Source organism: Aethalodelphis obliquidens, unplaced genomic scaffold, assembly GCF_003676395.1.
Source record: "Aethalodelphis obliquidens isolate GAN/ISIS:26980383/991018 unplaced genomic scaffold, ASM367639v1 scaffold5, whole genome shotgun sequence".
NCBI lineage: Eukaryota > Metazoa > Chordata > Mammalia > Artiodactyla > Delphinidae > Aethalodelphis > Aethalodelphis obliquidens.
The window spans coordinates 42883410-42902334 of NW_020837949.1; the positions used below are offsets into that span (position 1 = coordinate 42883410).

An 18925-nucleotide genomic window follows, 5' to 3' on the forward strand; every position below is an offset into this window, starting at 1 on the left:
TGTAGTTCTATTCAGTTGAATCACGTGTTTAAATTTGTGTAACCAATCAATATACAGAAGTGTACTATCACCACAAGGCCCTCTCAAGCTATTCATTTATAACTACACTCACTCCGCTTACAGCCTCCATCTCTAAGCCCTGACAACCACTAGCTCTCCATCTGTGTAATTTTGTTATTCATGAATTTTATATAAATGGAATCATACAGTATGTAGCCTTTTGAGATTGGCTCTTTTCTCTCAGAATAGTTCTTTTGAGATCCATCCAAGTAGTTGCAAGGATAAATAGTTTCTTCCTTTTTATTGCTGAGTAGAATTCCATGGTACGGATGTACCCCAGTTTGTTTAAACACTCACCCACTGAAGGACATCTGGGTAGCTTCCAGTTTTTTGCCTATTACAATTAAAGCTGCTGTGAACATTTGTGTACAGGATTTTGAGTGAACATAGGCTTTCATTTTACTAGGATAAATAGCCAAAAGTGTAATTGCTGAGTTATATGGTAAGTATATATTTAGTTCTAGAAGAAACTACCATAATGATTTCCAGAGTGGCTGAAACATTTATTTTCACCAGCAATATATGAGATTTTCCACATCTTCACCAGTATTTGGTGTTATCATGCTATATATATTTTATATATATATAAATATATATATATATATATATATATATTTGCCATTTTGATAAGTGAGTAATGATATCACACTGTGGTTTTTATTTGCATTTTCCTGATGGCTAATGATGTTGAATATATTTTTATGAGCTTTACTGCCACCTGCATATACTATTTGATGAAATAGCTCCGATTTTCTAATCAGATCTTTTTCTAATTAGATCTTTTTTTCTCTTCACAAGGTCTTCCACGAGGCAATTTTTTTTTTATTTTGATGAAGTCCAATTTATCAATTTTTCCTTTTTATGGGAAGTACTTTTGGTGTCAAATGTAAAAGCTCTTTTTGCCCAACCCTAAATCTCAAAGATTTTCTCCTACATGCTTTCTATACACATTTTATAGTTTTACATTTCACATTTAAGTCCATGATCAATTTTCAGTTAATTTTTGTATAATCTATGAAGTTTATATCATGTTTCTTTTTCGCCTATTTTTGGTCTAATTCTTCCAGCACCATACGTTGGAAAGGTTAGCCTTCTTCCATTGAATTGCCTTGGCACCTTTGTCAAAAATCAGTTGGGCATACTTGTAGGAGTCTATTTCTGGGTTAATTCTTTTCCATTGATCTTTGTGTCTATTTTTCCACCAACACCACACTGTCTTTATTACTGTAGCTATACTATAAGTCTTGAAATTGGGTAGACTGATCCTTCCCACTTTACTCTTGTTTTACAGAAATTGTTTTAGTTATTCTACGTCTTTTGCCTTTTTATATAAATTTTAAAATAAGCTTCTCTATGTCTACCAAACCAAACCCCTGCTGGGCATACCCCTTTTTACACCATTTGAGAAGTATTTACATGGGAAAATCAGGCTTGATGCACCCATCATCCAGGAGCCTCTCCCACTGCAGGATGAAGCCTGCCGATGTTTGCCTAGTACATTTTTGGGAAGCATTTGTCAAAGAGCAGTCCAAGGACGAAGGGCATCCCTAGGGGGCTTGTTGAAATGTAGATTTCTACAGCCCATCTTTTTCCTCTTATCTGCCACCTCCTTTACCTGAGCTCTTTTCTAAAAAGTTTGAGCTAAGCCTCCTTTGCTTTGGGATGATTTTAGAACTGTGTGGCCAGCAGAAAGGGTGCCTGATGAAACAGCCCAGCATATATGCAGAGTTTTCTGGGAGGTTGTGAGTGGCCTGCCCTGATCTTCAGGCCATGAAATCAGAGGGAGGTCTTTATTACATCGAATTGTGGGTAGATAAGGGCATTAAAGAGAAAAATTCACCCTCTCTAAAATGGGAAAAAATGGAAAACGACATTAACCTGTGGACAGAAGCTTAATGGGTGTAGAAGATACAGCCAAATATCCAACAAGAAATGCAGTCACTGATGAGTGTGATCATACGTGGAGAGGGATGAGGAGAAATCTCCACCAACAGATGAGCCTCCAACTCAACCAATATGAATCTGACATAGAGGCAGGTAATGGGAGCTCCGTACTAGCAATCCTGCACTTCCTGAATCTGAGAGGAACCGTGGATTTCTGGATTTTTAATCAGAATCATCAACAAAGGCTTATCTTAAAAATTGCATTTTTTTTGTTAGTGATATTTGTTAAAAAGAAGAAAAATACCAAATACATGGCATATAGTCAGTGATGTGCTGCTAATTTTTGACAACCAGCTCTACAGAAGAGAAAAGCCCCAATCTTTTAGCGTATTCCAATTTCCAATGTATAAACACTACCACCATGGTCAATTTCAAGCTACCATCATGACGTCACCAAGCACAGAGTTAGAAATATAAGCACTGCAGAACACCACTGTATACACAACTATTTATTTTAACATTAGAAGTTATTGGGTCCGTGAAACTTTTTTTTGTTCCTAACAAAAAAACTCTAGCCATGAACATTTGGCTAGAGTTTAGGGTATTTTATTGGCATCAGAGGTCATGCTGTTTATTCTATATACCTAGATAAAATACTTAAGAATACCAAGTCACATCTTTTCAGTGATGACATTATATCTCACTCTCCTCCTCCTAAACCTGGTATACACAAGCTCATAATTTAACCAGGGGAACATTCATTTCAGTGGCTTCCAAAATTGTTGACCATCAGAAACACCTGGGGGTTAATTAAGAATATAGACGCCCAGTGGAAACAACCCAAATGTCCACTGATGGATGAATGGATAAACAATATATGGTGTATATATACAATGGAATATTATTCAGTCATAAAAAGGAATGAAATTATGATACATGCTACAACATGAATGAACCCTGGAGACATTACATTAAGTGAAATAAACCAGACACAAAAGGACAATTATATGATTCCACTTATACAAGGTACGTAGAATAGGCAAATTCATAGAGACAGAAACTAGAATAGAGGTTACCAGGGGCTGCAGTGAAGGGAGAATGAGGAATTATTGCTTAATGGGTATACAGTTTCAGTTTGGGGTGATGAAAAAGTTCTAGAAATAGATAGTGGTGATGACTGCACAACAATGTGAACGCATTTAATGCCACCAAACTATACAATTTAAAATGGTAAATTTTATGTTTTGTGTATTTTACCACAATTAAAAAAAAGACACAGATGCCATTGGAAATTATGTTTCACTTGGTCTGGAGTGGGACTCAAGCATCTAAATATTTCACAAGCAGCCCTGGCAATTCTAAGGCACATTCAGGTTCAGGGCCCCTGCATTTTACAGAAGAAGAAACCAAGGCCTGGAAAGAAATAACTTAGGGAAGGTCAAGAAGTGGAAGAGTAGGGAACTGATTCCAGATCTAATTCCAAGTCCAGACCCCTTTCACTTCATTCTTCAAATGACTGAGAGTCTTTACGACTATCCAATCCACAGGCCCCGAGGCACAGAAGCTCCCTGTCTAGATGTCTGAAAATACTACCCTGGCTTCTGCATTTAGCACTTCAGTGTGGTCTTGCCTCTAGAGCTTTGAAGTTGTTACCTTGCATTCAAAGCCTCATCAAGGTGTCCATCCCACAGTCTCCAGAACCCCAAATACCAAAAACTCCAAGTGTATTTTTAAATCTGATCCCTCTGCTGGTCCTAGGTATGGCTCAGAGAATGCCCAGACATTCTCAGAGGGTTGCCTCATGTGTTAAACATCGGCTGGTCGATGTCCAAGCATGTCTGCAGATAAACATCTTGAGCCCTTTAACCACCAAGCTACTGGAAACATAATTAGATGGCTCTGGTGTAAATAAGCCCATCTGAGTGAAGGAGGCAATCAAGTTCACAAAAATACCAATGTACTTTGTTCACGTTCATTATCACATCAGTTCTAGTAAATGTCAGCCTCTCTAGCAGATAGATTTCTATGGCAAATACACATTAGTTCTCAAGGTGAGATACCTGTCAAAAAGAGAACCTGAGGGACTTCCTTGGTGGCACAGTGGTTAAGACTCCATGCTCCCAATGCAGGGGGCCCAGGTTCTATCCCTGGCCAGGGAACTAGATCCCACATGCATGCCACAACTAAGAGTTCACACGCCACAACTAAGGAGCCCACAAGCCACAACTACAGGAGCCCACCTGCCGCAACTATGACCCAGCTCAACCAAATAAATTAATTAAATTAATTAATTTTTAAAAAGAGAGAACCTAAAACATTTGTTCCTAAACACAAATTGTGCCAACTTCTAAGCAGAATGAAGGAGAGTATTCTCTGATCAAAGCCTTATAAGAATGGTTATAATTGTAGCATGATGGTCATTTTAAAAACAATCAATAGCATGCGTGAACATTCATGCATCTTCATAAATAGATACGTGTCACAAATATAGACATAATTTCAACTTCGCAGTTGCCAAACTCCAACAGCAAATCAAAGAGACCCTAAACAGACACTGGGGGCTTTTGTTTGAAATCACTTCTTTCCTGTAGTTTTTGATGAATCATTAGAACTTTCCACTTGGAATACCTAGCTTTATTTTCACAGTTTGATAGCCTCCAGGAAACAATGCTTAATAGAATCCTCAGGGGAGATAAGAATGTTGTTGTTTTTTTAATGTATTTATTTATTTATTTTTGGCTGCGTTGGGTCTTCATTGCTGCGCATGGGCTTTCTCTAGTTGAGGCGAGAGGGGGCTACTCTTCGTTGCGGTGCACGGGCTTCTCATTGCAGTGGCTTTTCTTGTTGCGGAGCATGGGCTCTAGGTGCGCAGGCTTCAGTAGTTGTGGCACACAGGCTTAGTTGCTTCATGGCATGTGGGATCTTCCCAGAAAAGGGATCGAACCCATGTCCCCTGCCTTGGCAGGCAGATTCTTAACCACTGAGCCGCCAGGGAAGTCCCGAGATAAGAATATTTTGATTTTAAGACATTTCGAGATGATAAGCACCACTGTGATTTCATTCCTGTACTGAAATGTCAGAGAGGAGCAGGGGAACATCATTTTAAAGTGTAGAGCGGTTTGCTCTCCGTGGTGGGCAAGTCAGAGGCAGTAACAGAGTAGTTCTCAGAGCAGCTGTAGAAAACTTGAAGCCCAATTAAAAGTGTGTTTTATATGATATTATAAAAGGAAGCACATAATCATATCAAAATGATGGTAACTAGGAAATCTGAAGCCATAATTGCATATTATTTGGTAATGCTGCACAATACAGTGAAAGATCTACTAAAAATTGCATTAAGGTTATCACTAAGTCTTAAAGTACTGAAATATACTACAGCCACTACCACATGAAAATACACTTAGGCTATGGTGACTTTAAGGATTTTTTTAAATCTCTATGGAATTCAGTGAAGAAACAGTAAAGTGACAGGAGGTTGGGAATGGTTTATAGACAACCAGCCATTTTTCAGCCCTACGTATCCATTTTTATTCTCTCCCTATAATTCTCACTCAACTCTTTTTAAGTTCTGCTGAATTCCAAAAAGGACTTAAGATGTATATGCCTCAACAGTAATATATTAAATACGCAGTTGATTTCAAGAGACATGTACTAAACCAGGAAGACTGGAATTTGCTTCCAATTTTCCTCTCTTCCTCACCTTTTTCCAACATGTATTCAACTACCGTGTCCCAGGCACAGTGACTATGGCTGAGAACACTATGGTTCCTACCCTCACAAAGCCTCTAGTTTAATGGGAGTTACAGAAAATGAAAACACGAAATCACAGTTGTGCCTAGTGTTAAGAAGGAAAGATACTTAATTCCATGGCAAGTGGCTATGGAGGCCAGGAAGTGATGCCTACAGAGAGAGCTGAAGAAAGGGTAAAAGTCAACCAGATGACATAGGGTGGAAAAGCAGCCAGACAGAGCGAGCGGTACGTGCAAAGCTCCATGACCAGAAGCAGGCACAGAACATGGAGAGAAACAAAATAAAGTCTCCTAACCGCAGGAGTCCAGAACAAGAGGAGGCTAGAGAGGTAAGCAGGAGCCAGACATTACAGGGAGGAAAGGGAACCGCCAAGGGTGAGCACTTGCTAGCACTTGTAGTGTGCAGGATCCATAAGGTATATTCTAGCTCTAAGTGCCATTCTTGATAGATGCTTCTACCTGCCATGCATACCAGAGCTGCTCTGAGTATGGCTGGTGGATTCTGAGGTGATCCTCAAGACTTCCGCTCCCTGATACCTCCACCTTGTGTAATCCCCAGCCCTTGTGTGTGGGCAAGACTTGTGCATGTGATGGATGTCACTACCATGATTAGGTTATACAAAGATGAAGCGATTTGACAGGTGTAATTAAGATCCCTAATCAATTTCACTTTGAGTCATTAAAGAGGGAAATTTTCCTGAGTGGGCGTGACCTAGTAAGTGAGCCCTTAAAAAGAGTCCATAGGTCAGAGAGACACTCTCCTGTTAGCCTTGAAGAAGTAAGCCATTCTACAGCTACAAGGAATCGGATTCTAACAACACGAGCTTAGAAGATGACCTTGAGCCTCAGATGAAACCGCAGCCCTGACCTTGACTGCAGCCTTGTGAGACCCAGCTAAGCCATGCTCAGAATCCTAACACATGGAAACTATGTAATAATAAATGACTGTTATTTTAGGCCCCTAAGTTTGATGACAAACTTGTTATGCATCAATAGAAAATAAACAGGGGCTTCCCTGGTGGCGCAGAGTCCACCTGCTGATGCACGGGACACGGGTTCGTGCCCCGGTCCGGGAAGATCCCACATGCCGTGGAGCGGCTGGGCCCGTGAGCCATGGCCGCTGATCCTGCACGTCCGGAGCCTGTGCTCCGCAATGGGAGAGGCCACAACAATGAGAGGCCCGCGTACCGCAAAAAAAAAAAAAAAAAAAAAAGAAAAGAAATAGACTGGACATTGGTAGCTGAAGGAAGCTCTGTCAGGCTGGTAGCCATTGAAGAGGATTCCCATATTTTTTATATGGATGCCAGGTCCACACCTGATTGCAACACTTTGCATATGATATGACAAGAGACCAGGACCACGGTTCTCCTCTGTCACAATGAGGAACATTCTCAACTTGCCCACTTCAGAAAAGTAAAAACTGACGCACCCCAAGTCAGCAGCTAGCCTTGGAAATCTAATCTTCTAACTTAAAGGCAATCACAAACCCTTCATTTAAACTGTCTTCCAAAATCCCATGGAGTCTAAAACACTGAGGCTGTTAATAGAAGGATTGAAGCAAATTTGACAGAGAAAGCAGATCTCTGTTTTAAGTTTTCTTACTAGTTTTAACAACAAACACAGGTTTTGTAAAGTATGATTTTAATGTTAACAAGATCTTTTCAAACAAATAAGGTCTTTTTTTTATTTAAATGCCAAAATAGCCTGGTTTATATTATAGGAAGCCAATGTATGAAATATAACATTTTATACATCTTTTTTCAGTTAGAGAAAAGGAGGGAGGAAAACAAATCCCTCAAGTTATTGGGGGTTTTTTCTTGCCTTTAAAAACATATTAACGACCTCCACTCAATTTTGGGGGGCTGAATAGGTAAAACTAGTTATACTGTTAAAGGTTAAAATAGTTATAGCTTACAATATACATGCAGGCATCTCATAATCTAACAACTTCAAGAAACGCATCAACAATTCTCCTAAGCTCAAAGTCATGGTAAAAATAACAGTGGCACTGGAATTGAGTTGCTCAGTGATGGGAATGTTTTTCAGAGCAATGTAATTTCCTAAGATGTTTTAAGTGATAGGTCAGAGTCTCAGCATTAAAGCAGCTAGGAGTAAAGCTGCTGGAGACTGCTTTCTGCACAGACTGACTCTGGAAGGATTCCCACAAATCCGGTAAATGGTTATCTCCAGGAAAGGGTACAAGGTTGCTAGGGTCGAGAATAGGAAGAAGCCTTACTTTTACTATAGATGTTTTTGTGTATTTTTTAAATAAATTTATTTACTTATTTATTTTTGGCCACGTTGGGTCTTCGTTGCTGTGTGTGGGCTTTCTCTAGTTGCGGCGAGTGGGAGCTACTCTTCGTTGCAGTGTGCGGGCTTCTCACTGAGGTGGCTTCTCTTGTTCTGGAGCACGGGCTGTAGGCGCGCGGGCTCAGTAGTTGTGGCTCATGGGCTCTAGAGCACAGGCTCAGTAGTTGTGACGCATGGGCTTGGTTACTCCATGGCATGTGGGACCTTCCTGGACCAGGGCTCACACCCATGTCCCCTGCATTGGCCAGTGGATTCTTAACCACTGTGCAACCAAGGAAGTCCCTTTTGTGTATTTTTAATTGTATGAATGCATTATCTATCAAAAATATTTTATGAAACCAGGCATACACATACATACTCACAAAAGAGTAAAGCTCATATGAATTGTCTCCCTGGGGCACTGCAGTACAGTCATGGATACTGAAGAGGAAAAGAAAGTAAGTTTAGGGGTTCCCCAAAAAAGTCAATTAGTAAGAAAAGCCACCTCCTCCTAAGCCACATGTTGTTTCCAGCACCTCCACAAAGCTTCTTTGCCCACGTACGTCCTCTGAAATTGCTGGTCTACCCACAGTATAAAAGTCCATGGAATTTTATGTCTATTACTCAGCCATAAAAAGAAACAAAATTGAGCTATTTGTAATGAGGTGGATAGACCTAGAGTCTGTCATACAGAGTGAAGTCAGAAAGATAAAGACAAATACCGTATGCTAACACATATATATGGAATTTAAGAAAAAAAAAAGTCATGAAGAACCTAGGGGTAAGACAGGAATAAAGACACAGACCTAGTAGAGAATGGACTTGAGGATATGGGGAGCGGGAAGGGTAAGCTGTGACAAAGCGAGAGAGAGGCATGGACATATATACACTAACAAACGTAAGGTAGATAGCTAGTGGGAAGCAGCCGCATAGCACAGGGAGATCAGCTCGGTGCTTTGTGACCGCCTGGAGGGGTGGGATAGGGAGGGTGGGAGGGAGGGAGACGCAAGAGGGAAGAGATATGGGAACATATGTATATGTATAACTGATTCACTTTGTTATAAAGCAGAAACTAACACACCATTGTAAAGCAATTATACTCCAATAAAGATGTAAAAAAAAAAAAGAAAAGAAAAAGTCCATGGAGGGAGAAGGGGTGTGACACAGATGAAACTGATGCAGACAAAACTGATGCCAGTGTCTCTCTCACTCCTTCATCTCTGGAGCCCTCCTAATTCTCCAGGTCTTTCCTCCCTCCTTCTTATCTCAAAGGCAAAGTATGTATTACCAGGCAGAAGAATGGAGCATTTGGAGTCTGAGCCCTGCTACCTCTGAGCAACTGTGGGATCTTGAAAAACATCACTTCCCTTCTCTAAGCATCTCTGTTTCCCCATCTGTTAAATCAGAACGATAATAACCACCACCTCAGGGGTGACTATAACATTATCTATGAAAACCTAAAGGCTGGGGTTTGTCTATTCCAAAATATTCTCTAAATCTAGTTCACAGTACAGTTAAAATGACTGGTAGAGTATTAACCTTAAGGCAGGTCATTCCTTATTTGGAATGTGAAACCTGGGACAAACTGCATCCGGGTCAATCATACATAATAACTACCAGAGATTTTGGTGATGTCTAAAAGGAAGGAAAACCGAGGCTGGGGAGAGAGCTGCTCTTTTGTTTGGGCAGCAGACAATGCACAGTTATAAATGCCAAAAGAAATCTGGTTAAAAGCAAACAACCAGATTGACACATGCATGGAAAAACTCACGGTTATTCCATCTTAAACCATGTAAACAACAGGACAATTTATTCTGTCAACATAGGGAGTGTAATTATTTTTTTTAAGTTTTTTTAAATGCTTATTCATATACATGGTAATCGGCTGGCTCCCTCCAAAACAGCCACATAGCAATATTCTGGAAGGCATTGTCATCTTCCAAGTCATTCTCGAAGCAACGGGAGAAGCAGCTCCTTATTTGTGACCTTGTACTGCTTGAAAGGCAAGCTATAATTAATAATACTCAATCTTTTACCATTAATCATAGCTCTGTTTTACTTTGGTCAGCACTTGGTCTCTATAAATGAGCCCAATCCCCTTAAAATTCTCCATGCATGTTTTGCTCCCTAATTATTTACCAGAACCTAGGATGGTTGTCCAGTTTTGGAAATCAGTGTGCAAATATTTATAGTTTGCCTCCTTCCTTTCATTTTCTGAGACATCATAGGAACTTTTTAAATCAAGTATAAAAATTAAACTATTAAAAAACAACCCATGGGATCACAACCCATAGAAAAATGAGACAAGGCACAGAGAAATCAAAGACAAGAAAAGACTGTGGAAAATAGATCCCACCTGACAAATGAAAGACTATTTTCTTATATCTTTCATCGAAGTATTGTGGACAATTAATATTTTATGCTCTGTATGAAGAAAGAGGATGGAATTTGACCTATAAATGTTTGAAACACACCTTATTTGTTTATTATCCACTAATAACAAACATATATTCAGATAACAAGTACATTATTGTTCATGAAATCAAATTAAATTAAAGGGTGATTAAATTAAATCACCCAAATTAAAGGGTGATTCTCAGTCCGAGTAAATACAGAAAAGCTGCCAGAACCATCTGTTTGCCTCTCAATGATCTCATTTGTTTTCATCAAATAATATTGAGATTTTTCAAATTAGATTAATCTTTTGCCCAGTTATTAGGCTGTTTGGATTAAAATGTATGACAATTATTAGCATAAAATAATCTGAAAGTACACTGAAACACTTGCTTGAGAAGAATAAGTTATAATTTACTTACTTTTTTGTTTGAAAGAATAATCTGGCTTCATAAAAGGTAAGAACAATGTGGTAAGCAGTGCCAGGTATCCAATAAATACCTGGCGTGGGATCAGTAAATACTTGTTGAATGAATGAATGAATGGAACATATGAGCCATCTGATTGAAGCAAACAAGAACACAAATGCCTATACACACACACACACACACACACACACACACACACACACACACACACACCCTTCCTAAAAATCCTTTTGGAAATATGAGTTTTCATATTTCTGTCTCAGCAGATTTACTCTACTGCTTCCTTTTAAATACCAACATCTTCTTCAGAGGAAAATAAGCAGAAGTCATGATAGATAGGATTCTTCACGTTTTTGTCTGACCACCCCCCACCCTCCCGTAAACAATCAACAAACAAAAACTTAAAAGCCCAGGAAATGGTATTTTAACAAACGCCCTAGGTGATCATGGGTGGCGGGCAATGCCTAAGAACTACTCCATGCCTCTGTGTGGATCACGACCTTCACCTAGGAGCTTCCCGCAAACAGCTCTCTTTGGATGTGATGAACTCCTTCTTGATCACAAAAATGAGTTGCTTCTTCTGGAAAGCCTTCCCCAGCACACTCCCCTTGCCCTCTGCACTCTGGCACACCTTCCCTGGAGAACTTACCCCGTTGGAGGGTATTTTTTTGTCCCTCCAGTAGAGCAAGCTCCTTGAGGGCTCGGATCCCCTCTGGTTGATCTCTGCGTCACTAACACCTTGGCAAGTGAGTGATTTAAGTTCTCTGAGCCTTTGGTTTCCTCATACATAAAATGAGAAAGACAGAAGTGACCCTGCTGTTGTGAGGACTAAGTGCTGAGCATAAACCAACTAACCCAGTATCCAGCACTGTGGGGAAACACATCCCTTTGGGACTACAACTATGAAGGTAACAGGTGAGGATAAAGGTTTTAAAATCAACCAGACAATTCACACCTCACCACCCACAGGGCTTCAACAGCACTAAGTGGAAAAGCAAACGCCACGGCTTTCTCAAAGGGTTAAAGTTCTTGGTAAATACAAGCAGGTTCCACTTTTTATCACACCAGAAGGTGACCAACATAGAGAAGACCTTGTTTTCCTGTAGGAACAATATCATCACTGAGCCTGGCCTCAAAACAAACAATAGGAATGATCCTTAAAGACCCATAGAGAATGAGCATAGTCTTTATGGATGTAATATAAACTTCTGTAATTATTTCAAGGAATGAAACGAGACTCCACATAATTACAAATAAACTATGAACACCAATTACAAGTGTTCCCAAATATACATCAGTACACATAGAATATAGATATAAACATAAGCATAAATTAATATGGGAATTTTAAATGGCCCAAATTTCTTAAGAGACTGTCCAAGAAAGAATGAGCTGATGAGATGCCTTCTTCTTTCTGTACTTTCCCCCTATTGGAAGTAACAAAACAAAAAGTAATAACTTCAGAGAGTCTTCAAATGCCTCAAATGTGAAGCATGCTTGATAACTGAGATGATAAAAATGAGGATGATGATATTTTCTCATTGAAAAATAATTCTTAAAAATAAGAGGCATGTAAAACAGTCCCCCTTTCTTCATCTAGCCTATATTCTAAACTTAGTTGATTCTGTTACTGCAGTTCAGTTCATTGGGTGAAATTTTGCAAAAATACCACCATTCAAGTCTTAATTTGTTGACAACTGTCAGTGCATTCTATATTTCACTGAAAAACAGAAGAGAATTGCTGACCCTCAGTTAGGTTCTTTAAAAGGAACTTGATACCATTTCTCACAAAACCACAGAAAGGGGGAGGAAAATATCCCTTGTAACATGGGAGAAACCCAGAACAGGAAAGAACTGGGATAGGAGTGTGCACGTGGCAGTCTCAAATAAACAGTTGGCTATATGGGCAGTGTATGGGCAACGTGGCTATGTGCACAAGTTTTTAAGGCAAAAGCAGCTGATTTGCCTAAATGTTGCTAAGTGTAATACCAACTTCTCCTCTAGTCTATCATAATCTTTTAGGAAGAAAGGCTTGAAAACTCTCAAAGGAATAGGAAAAGAGACTAGCCTTGCCTCTTTTGGAGGCAATTACAATTTAACTTGTGCACGCCTCTCCCCACAGCACTTTGATTTCCAGGTCTGTCTTTGAGCATCAGACACACAGGGGCACAGCAAGAATGGCAAGTTGGTTCCCTGTAGCTTGGCATAAAACTGAAAGTCTAAATGTCTATCAGCAGGGAGACGTTAAATAAATTATTGTACGTCTGTGCTATGGGATCCACACAACTAAAAAGCATGAACTGGCATGGGAAAATCCCTAAATCATATTACTGTAGAGATATTTTTAAAAAGCAAACTGTGAAAGAATAATTACTATTTAATTTCATTTATGTAAAAATAAAACCACACATACAAAATTACATATATATATAAATGTGTGTATACGTAATAAACTGGAAAAGGTCTGGGAAAGACACAATAAATTGATAACAGTTGTTATTTCTGAAAAGAGTGGGGTTTTGCAGCTCAGAAAAGACTTTACTCCCTTGTTTAAATTTTTAGTATGGTAATGTATTGATGTAGTAGTGAGATAGCTACTACATCAATAGTTAAAATTAAAAATAAAGTTAACATTGAAAATAATTATGCTGAGGAAGAGAAAGAAGTTGGAAAAGAAAAAAAAAAGTTTCAGCAAATGATGGGAAGTCCTTTGCCAGTTCTTGGGGCTCAAGTCCCACCACCCTCCCCGCCATTTATTTACACAACTGAATAACTAGGAAGAGTTTTGATAACCATTCACCAGCACTTCAACATTTGAGTTACATTTTCTTGGTCATTATCTACTTTTCTTTCTTTTTTATACCATCATTCTAATGATTAAAAAAAAAATTCAAAATAGCAGGAGAGCAAAGGATCACAGCCTCACAGCTACGAGGGGCAAAGAGATTTCACCCCAAAGATGCACTGACCAGGGCAGATATCGACCAAGAGCCTCTCACAGATGTGCTTCTCATTCCTTCATGAAAAAGGCCCACCTTCTCTCTTCCTTTCCTTTCTTTACCTGGTAGCAGTGGTTCTCAAGCCTCAGCCCCCATGAGAGTCCCGGTGGTGACCTGAAAATGTAGACTCAGGGAACCGGGGGCAGAGCTTGTGATACAGCAGGCCTGCAAGCCTAATGGTGAGACCAGTCTGTCCCCCATCGCTGTCATTTACTAGCTCTGTCGCCTTGGGGCTCTCAGTGCCACCACTTCATGTGTAAAATGGGGCTATGATAGTACCTCCCTCAGCAGGCTGTGAGGATCCAGTGCCTGGCCCTGCATAAGGCCTATATATATGTTCGAGCCCCTGCAATTTTGATGAAGATGATCAGTATCTCAGTTACTACTGTTACTGGGCAAGGCCCAGGAAGCTGCATTATCATAGGTAAGTCTTTGGTCCACTGCATTTTGAGAAACACGGCTTACACTCACAATTCCCTCAGGTAAGAGGAAGAACAAACAAACACAAACAATACTCCAGGGAAACTCAAAGCAACTGGCTTGGACTATCGTTCCATCCGGTTAGCAATACTAGATTTCCCCTTCCCGCGTGCCTGCTGATGGTAGAAAGGTTTTCTAGAAGGCGTGTCTTTGCTGGGAAGCCTGTTAGACCCACACCCTTCACCCATTCTGCTAGGTTAGGTAGTGCCGTGCTCACCTTTATAAGACGCCGGATCTGTCTGGTGATCAGCTTTAAAAACAGCATAAGGGGGTACCTCTTAATGCAAATGACTTTCAAAATACAGGAGAATTAAGTCCATCAGCTCTCCTGTCACCCTGCGTTAACTGGCCGGAGGGGCTTTGAGGTCCCTTCAACGCCCTGAAACCGCTTCCCGGACCCGACCCGGAAGCAGAGAAGGGGGCTTGGTTCCGGAGGCGGGAAGCCCTGGTGGGAGGAGCCCCGGAGTCGCGGGCGGAAGTCGGTGTGGCCCCGGTGGATATCCTGCATCCCGCCTCCCTCCTCCTCCTACCGGTTGGCGCTGGTCGCTGCCAGCGCGGCACAGGGTCCCCGAGAGCAGCAGCGGTGGCTGTGGATCGGGAGCGCCCGCGGGTGTTCCAGGCCCTTCCCCTGCCAGGCACAGGGCCCCAGGTCTGTAGGAACAGGGTGCGAGTCCTGGCTAGCCATTGCAAACTTTCTGTGACTTAGTGCAGATCGTTAAGTCAGTTCCTCATCTGTAAAATGGGCTTCATGTTACAGATTTAGCACAGTCAAATGTATGCGTCGACCGCAAAAAAAACAAACAAAATTGACCCTGAGATAATCTTGCCTGGACATCATTCTGCTCTAAAATAAAGTATTATCAACAAACTCCTCATTACTATGACTCCTCACTGAATCATTCTAAGTAAAAGTTAAAACCTCCAGTGTTAGCACAGAGCACGCCCGTTGGAAGAGGACTTAGGAGAAGCACAGCTGCCGCGGTTGTCTCAGAGTATCTGCACCACACTGAGGATTTGTTGCTGTCCTTGTTCCACTGTGTGATCAGAGGACACGAGATGGGGAGGAGAGGTTTACCCAGATTCCTTGGGAGGCCAAATCCAGAGTGGTTTCTGGGTTCACACCAAGATCTCCTCTCTACCCAGGTAATGCTCCCAAAAAGGGAGGTAATCCTCCCTTTTTGGTCGTTATTCCTTTACTGCACATGTTCTTTGGTCTCAGCTTCTTGTACTTACCCTTGCCCAATGCTAAAATCCAGGGTATAACCTAAATGCCCAGGAATGCAGAAATGACCCAATGAATGTTGGTACGTTCCCACGCAGAATGTTATGTGCCCATTAAGGACAGTATTTCCAAACAAGTTGAGATGTTATGCCCTGATGTTAAGTGGGAGAAGAAAAAAAAAAGCAAAAAAAAAAACCCAAATAACACAATTCAATAGTAAGATATCAACTAGGTAAACACTTCGACATGGGGGAAAAAATGCAGAAAATATATATCGAATATTAACTATTTAATAGTTAATTAAATAGTTAACTGGGTGGTGGGATTATGAGTAATTTATTTTCTGCTTTTCCACAGTTTAGCCTTTTTTTTTTTTTTTTGCGGTACGCGGGCCTCTCACCGTTGTGACCTCTCCCATTGCGGAGCACAGGCTCCGGACGCGCAGGCTCAGCGGCCATGGCTCACGAGCCCAGCCGCTCCGCGGCATGTAGGATCCTCCCGCACCGGGGCACGAACCCATGTCCCCTGCATCGGCAGGCAGACTCTCAACTACTGCGCCACCAGGGAAGCCCTTAGCCTATTTTTAAAAGCTTCTTCTATGAGCATATGTAACTATTCTAATCAGAAAAACATAAATAAACTAGTGCAAATACAACTGTGTCCCTTAAAACACAGAAGACAAAAACTGTATTATGGAGTAGAAATAGAAAAAATGAAGGGGGCATCTTAAGAGCCGCCTCTACAGCCTGACAAGTCAGCACTTTTCAGGAGTCTCTCTCAGGAAGGTCCACCTCAGGGCAGACTGGGGATTTTGATCTCCCCCAAAAGGCCTGGACTTTACTGTCAGAAAGAGCACTCAGGGCGCTGAATTCACTGGTCTATTCTCGGGTCCAGTTTAATTTGAAGAGACTTTATCATCTTAAGCTCAAAAAGAATACTCATGAAATGTATTTGTCACAAGTATCATTTTCCATTGGAAGATTAGGATGATCAAAGGAAAGAATGATGATAAAGGAAACAGCAGGACAAGAAGGAAAGTGGATTACACACTACAGCAACCCAAAGTGCCCTCCTGTACTACGGTTAACTGGAAATGAACCTAATGCCTCGGGCATGGTTCCTTCACACATTCTGCTTCCGCCCTGTAGCATCCAACTCATCTCTCACTGGCGAGGCAGCCTTGCAAGATGAAGATGGCAAATCAGCCGTAAAAAAAATAATTAAATAGAAGAGGTTCTTTAAGGTGAATCAACAATAACTTAGACACACATTGGCTCAGTAATGTATTCTTTTCTTTTTTTAATTTAATTTTATTTATTTATTTTGGCTGCATCAGGTCTGAGTTGCGGCACGTGGGATCTTTGGTGAGGCGTGCGGGATCTTCCGTTGCAGCGCGCGGGTTTCTTTCTAGTTGTGGCGTGCAGGTTTTATTGTTGTTGTTGTTGTTGTTTTCTCTCTCTAGTTGTGGCCCGCAGACTCCAGGGCACCTGGGCACTGTCGTTTGCGGCACATGGGCTCTCTCGTTGAAGCGGACAAGCTCAGTAGTCGTGGTGCGAAGGTTTAGCTGCCCCGAGGCACGTGGGATCTTAGTTCGCCCACCAGGGATCGAACCCACGACCGCTGCATTGGAAGCCGGATTCTTTACCACTGGACCACCAGGGAAGTCCCAGTAATATATTCTTAACTGTAATTACTTTATCTGACCATCAGCTTGGGAGACTCCTAAGAAGTTACTATTTCAGGTCTTGCATCAATAGCTCTCAGAAGTCACGTGAGTAAAACATCTGCCTCCCAACTCCGTAGGAAAGAGGTGAGAAGTAAATGGTTAATTTCTCCTGCTCCAAAAGGCTTTGGAAGACGCATTTTTATAGTCAAGTCCATCAGGTATTTACAGAGCACCTACTATATTATATTAACTGCCAGGCACTTTGCTAAACACATTGACTGTGTCTCGCCATTAGCTCCCTCCGACACAATTATTATCCTCATTTAACAGGAGAGGGAACTGGGGTAGAAAGAGGTTCCATGTCTCTATCTGCTCAAGTGAAAACGTTGGGGTATTAGTTTCTCAGGCTGCTGTGACAAATTACCACCAGCTTGGAGGCTTAAGACAACAGAAATGTATTATTCTCTCACAGTTCTGGAAAGTAGAAGTCCAAAATCAAGGTGTTGGCAGGGCCATGCTCATCTGAAGCTTCTAGGGAAGAACCCTCCTGGCCTTTTCCCAGCTCCTGGTAACCCGAGGCATTCCTTGGCTTGAGGCAACACAACTCCAACCTCTGCCTCTTATTTATTTATAGACTTAAACATTATAGTTTAAGTCTATAAATAGTAACTACAATAACTATAGTTACTCACAAACAACTTGGCATTAATCCTTGATGTGTGGATTTCATATAATAGTGTGCGTTGAAAAGCTCAAAGTCCTCCTTGAGCGTAGAGACTTGTGGGTTATCACTAGAAATGGCGCTTTAGTTTACTTGGTCTCTATGGAGCTCCTTTTGAGAGCTCTACAGAAGGGAGCCTCCCCTTTGCAGCTCCAAAAAAGGATATTCTTCTGTGGGGGTAGAAATCACCTGGTCAAGATCTCTTTCAGAGGTTCCCACCCACGCTGCACATTAAATCTCCTGGGAGCTTCTTCAAAAGACAGATGCCTTAGCCCCCCGCCCCAGGGCAAGTGAGTCTGAATCTCAGCAACAGAGCCCAGGCGTCTATACCTGCCCCTCTTGTTATACAGCCACCTTCTCTGTGTGTCTCTGTCTGCTCTTCATATAAAGACACCAGTCATATTGGATTTGCAGCCACCTTAATCCGGTATGACCTTATCTTAACTAATTACATCTCCAAAGATCCCATTTCCAATTAAGGTCACACTCTGAGGTTCCTAATGGACATGAACTTTTGGGGAACACTCTGCGACCCAGGATGCATCTTCAGGGTGAGAAATCTCTTTGCAACCCAGGACTGTTGGATTTGGACTTGGCAGTGTGACTCCGGAGCCCACATCCTGAATCACTGTGCTCATTTTGACCTCTGGGGGACCACACTGCATACACTGACATACACTAGGTGACATCAGAGTGTGACCTGGCTCCTGTCCTGAGGAGCTGAGGGTCTACTGAACACAAACAAGACAATGAAAAAGCACATCACTGAAGTATCTGTGTGAACTTCTGGATGCCATGGAAACTTAACCAGGAAAGTGAGGGATGAGGGCTGGGGGACCTTGAGCACAGGCAGCATCTGGGCAGGTTGGGGGAGAGACCTGAGCTAAGGCAGAGGCAACCTAGAACAGTGTGTTTGAGAGAGACAGGCGTGCCAGAAGGCCACAGAAGATGGGAGTGGAGTAAGGGCATTTTAGAGATGCTTCAAAGACAAAGGGAAGGACTTAGATTTAATTTGGAAGGAAAGAAACAACTT

At 41.4% G+C, this 18925-nt stretch overlaps 1 protein-coding gene across 1 annotated transcript in view; it reads right to left on the reverse strand.

Annotated features, from left to right (window-relative positions):
• BMPER (BMP binding endothelial regulator) overlaps positions 1-18925 on the reverse strand; it is a 271041-nt gene that overhangs the window by 220084 nt on the left and 32032 nt on the right. The window lies entirely within an intron of this gene.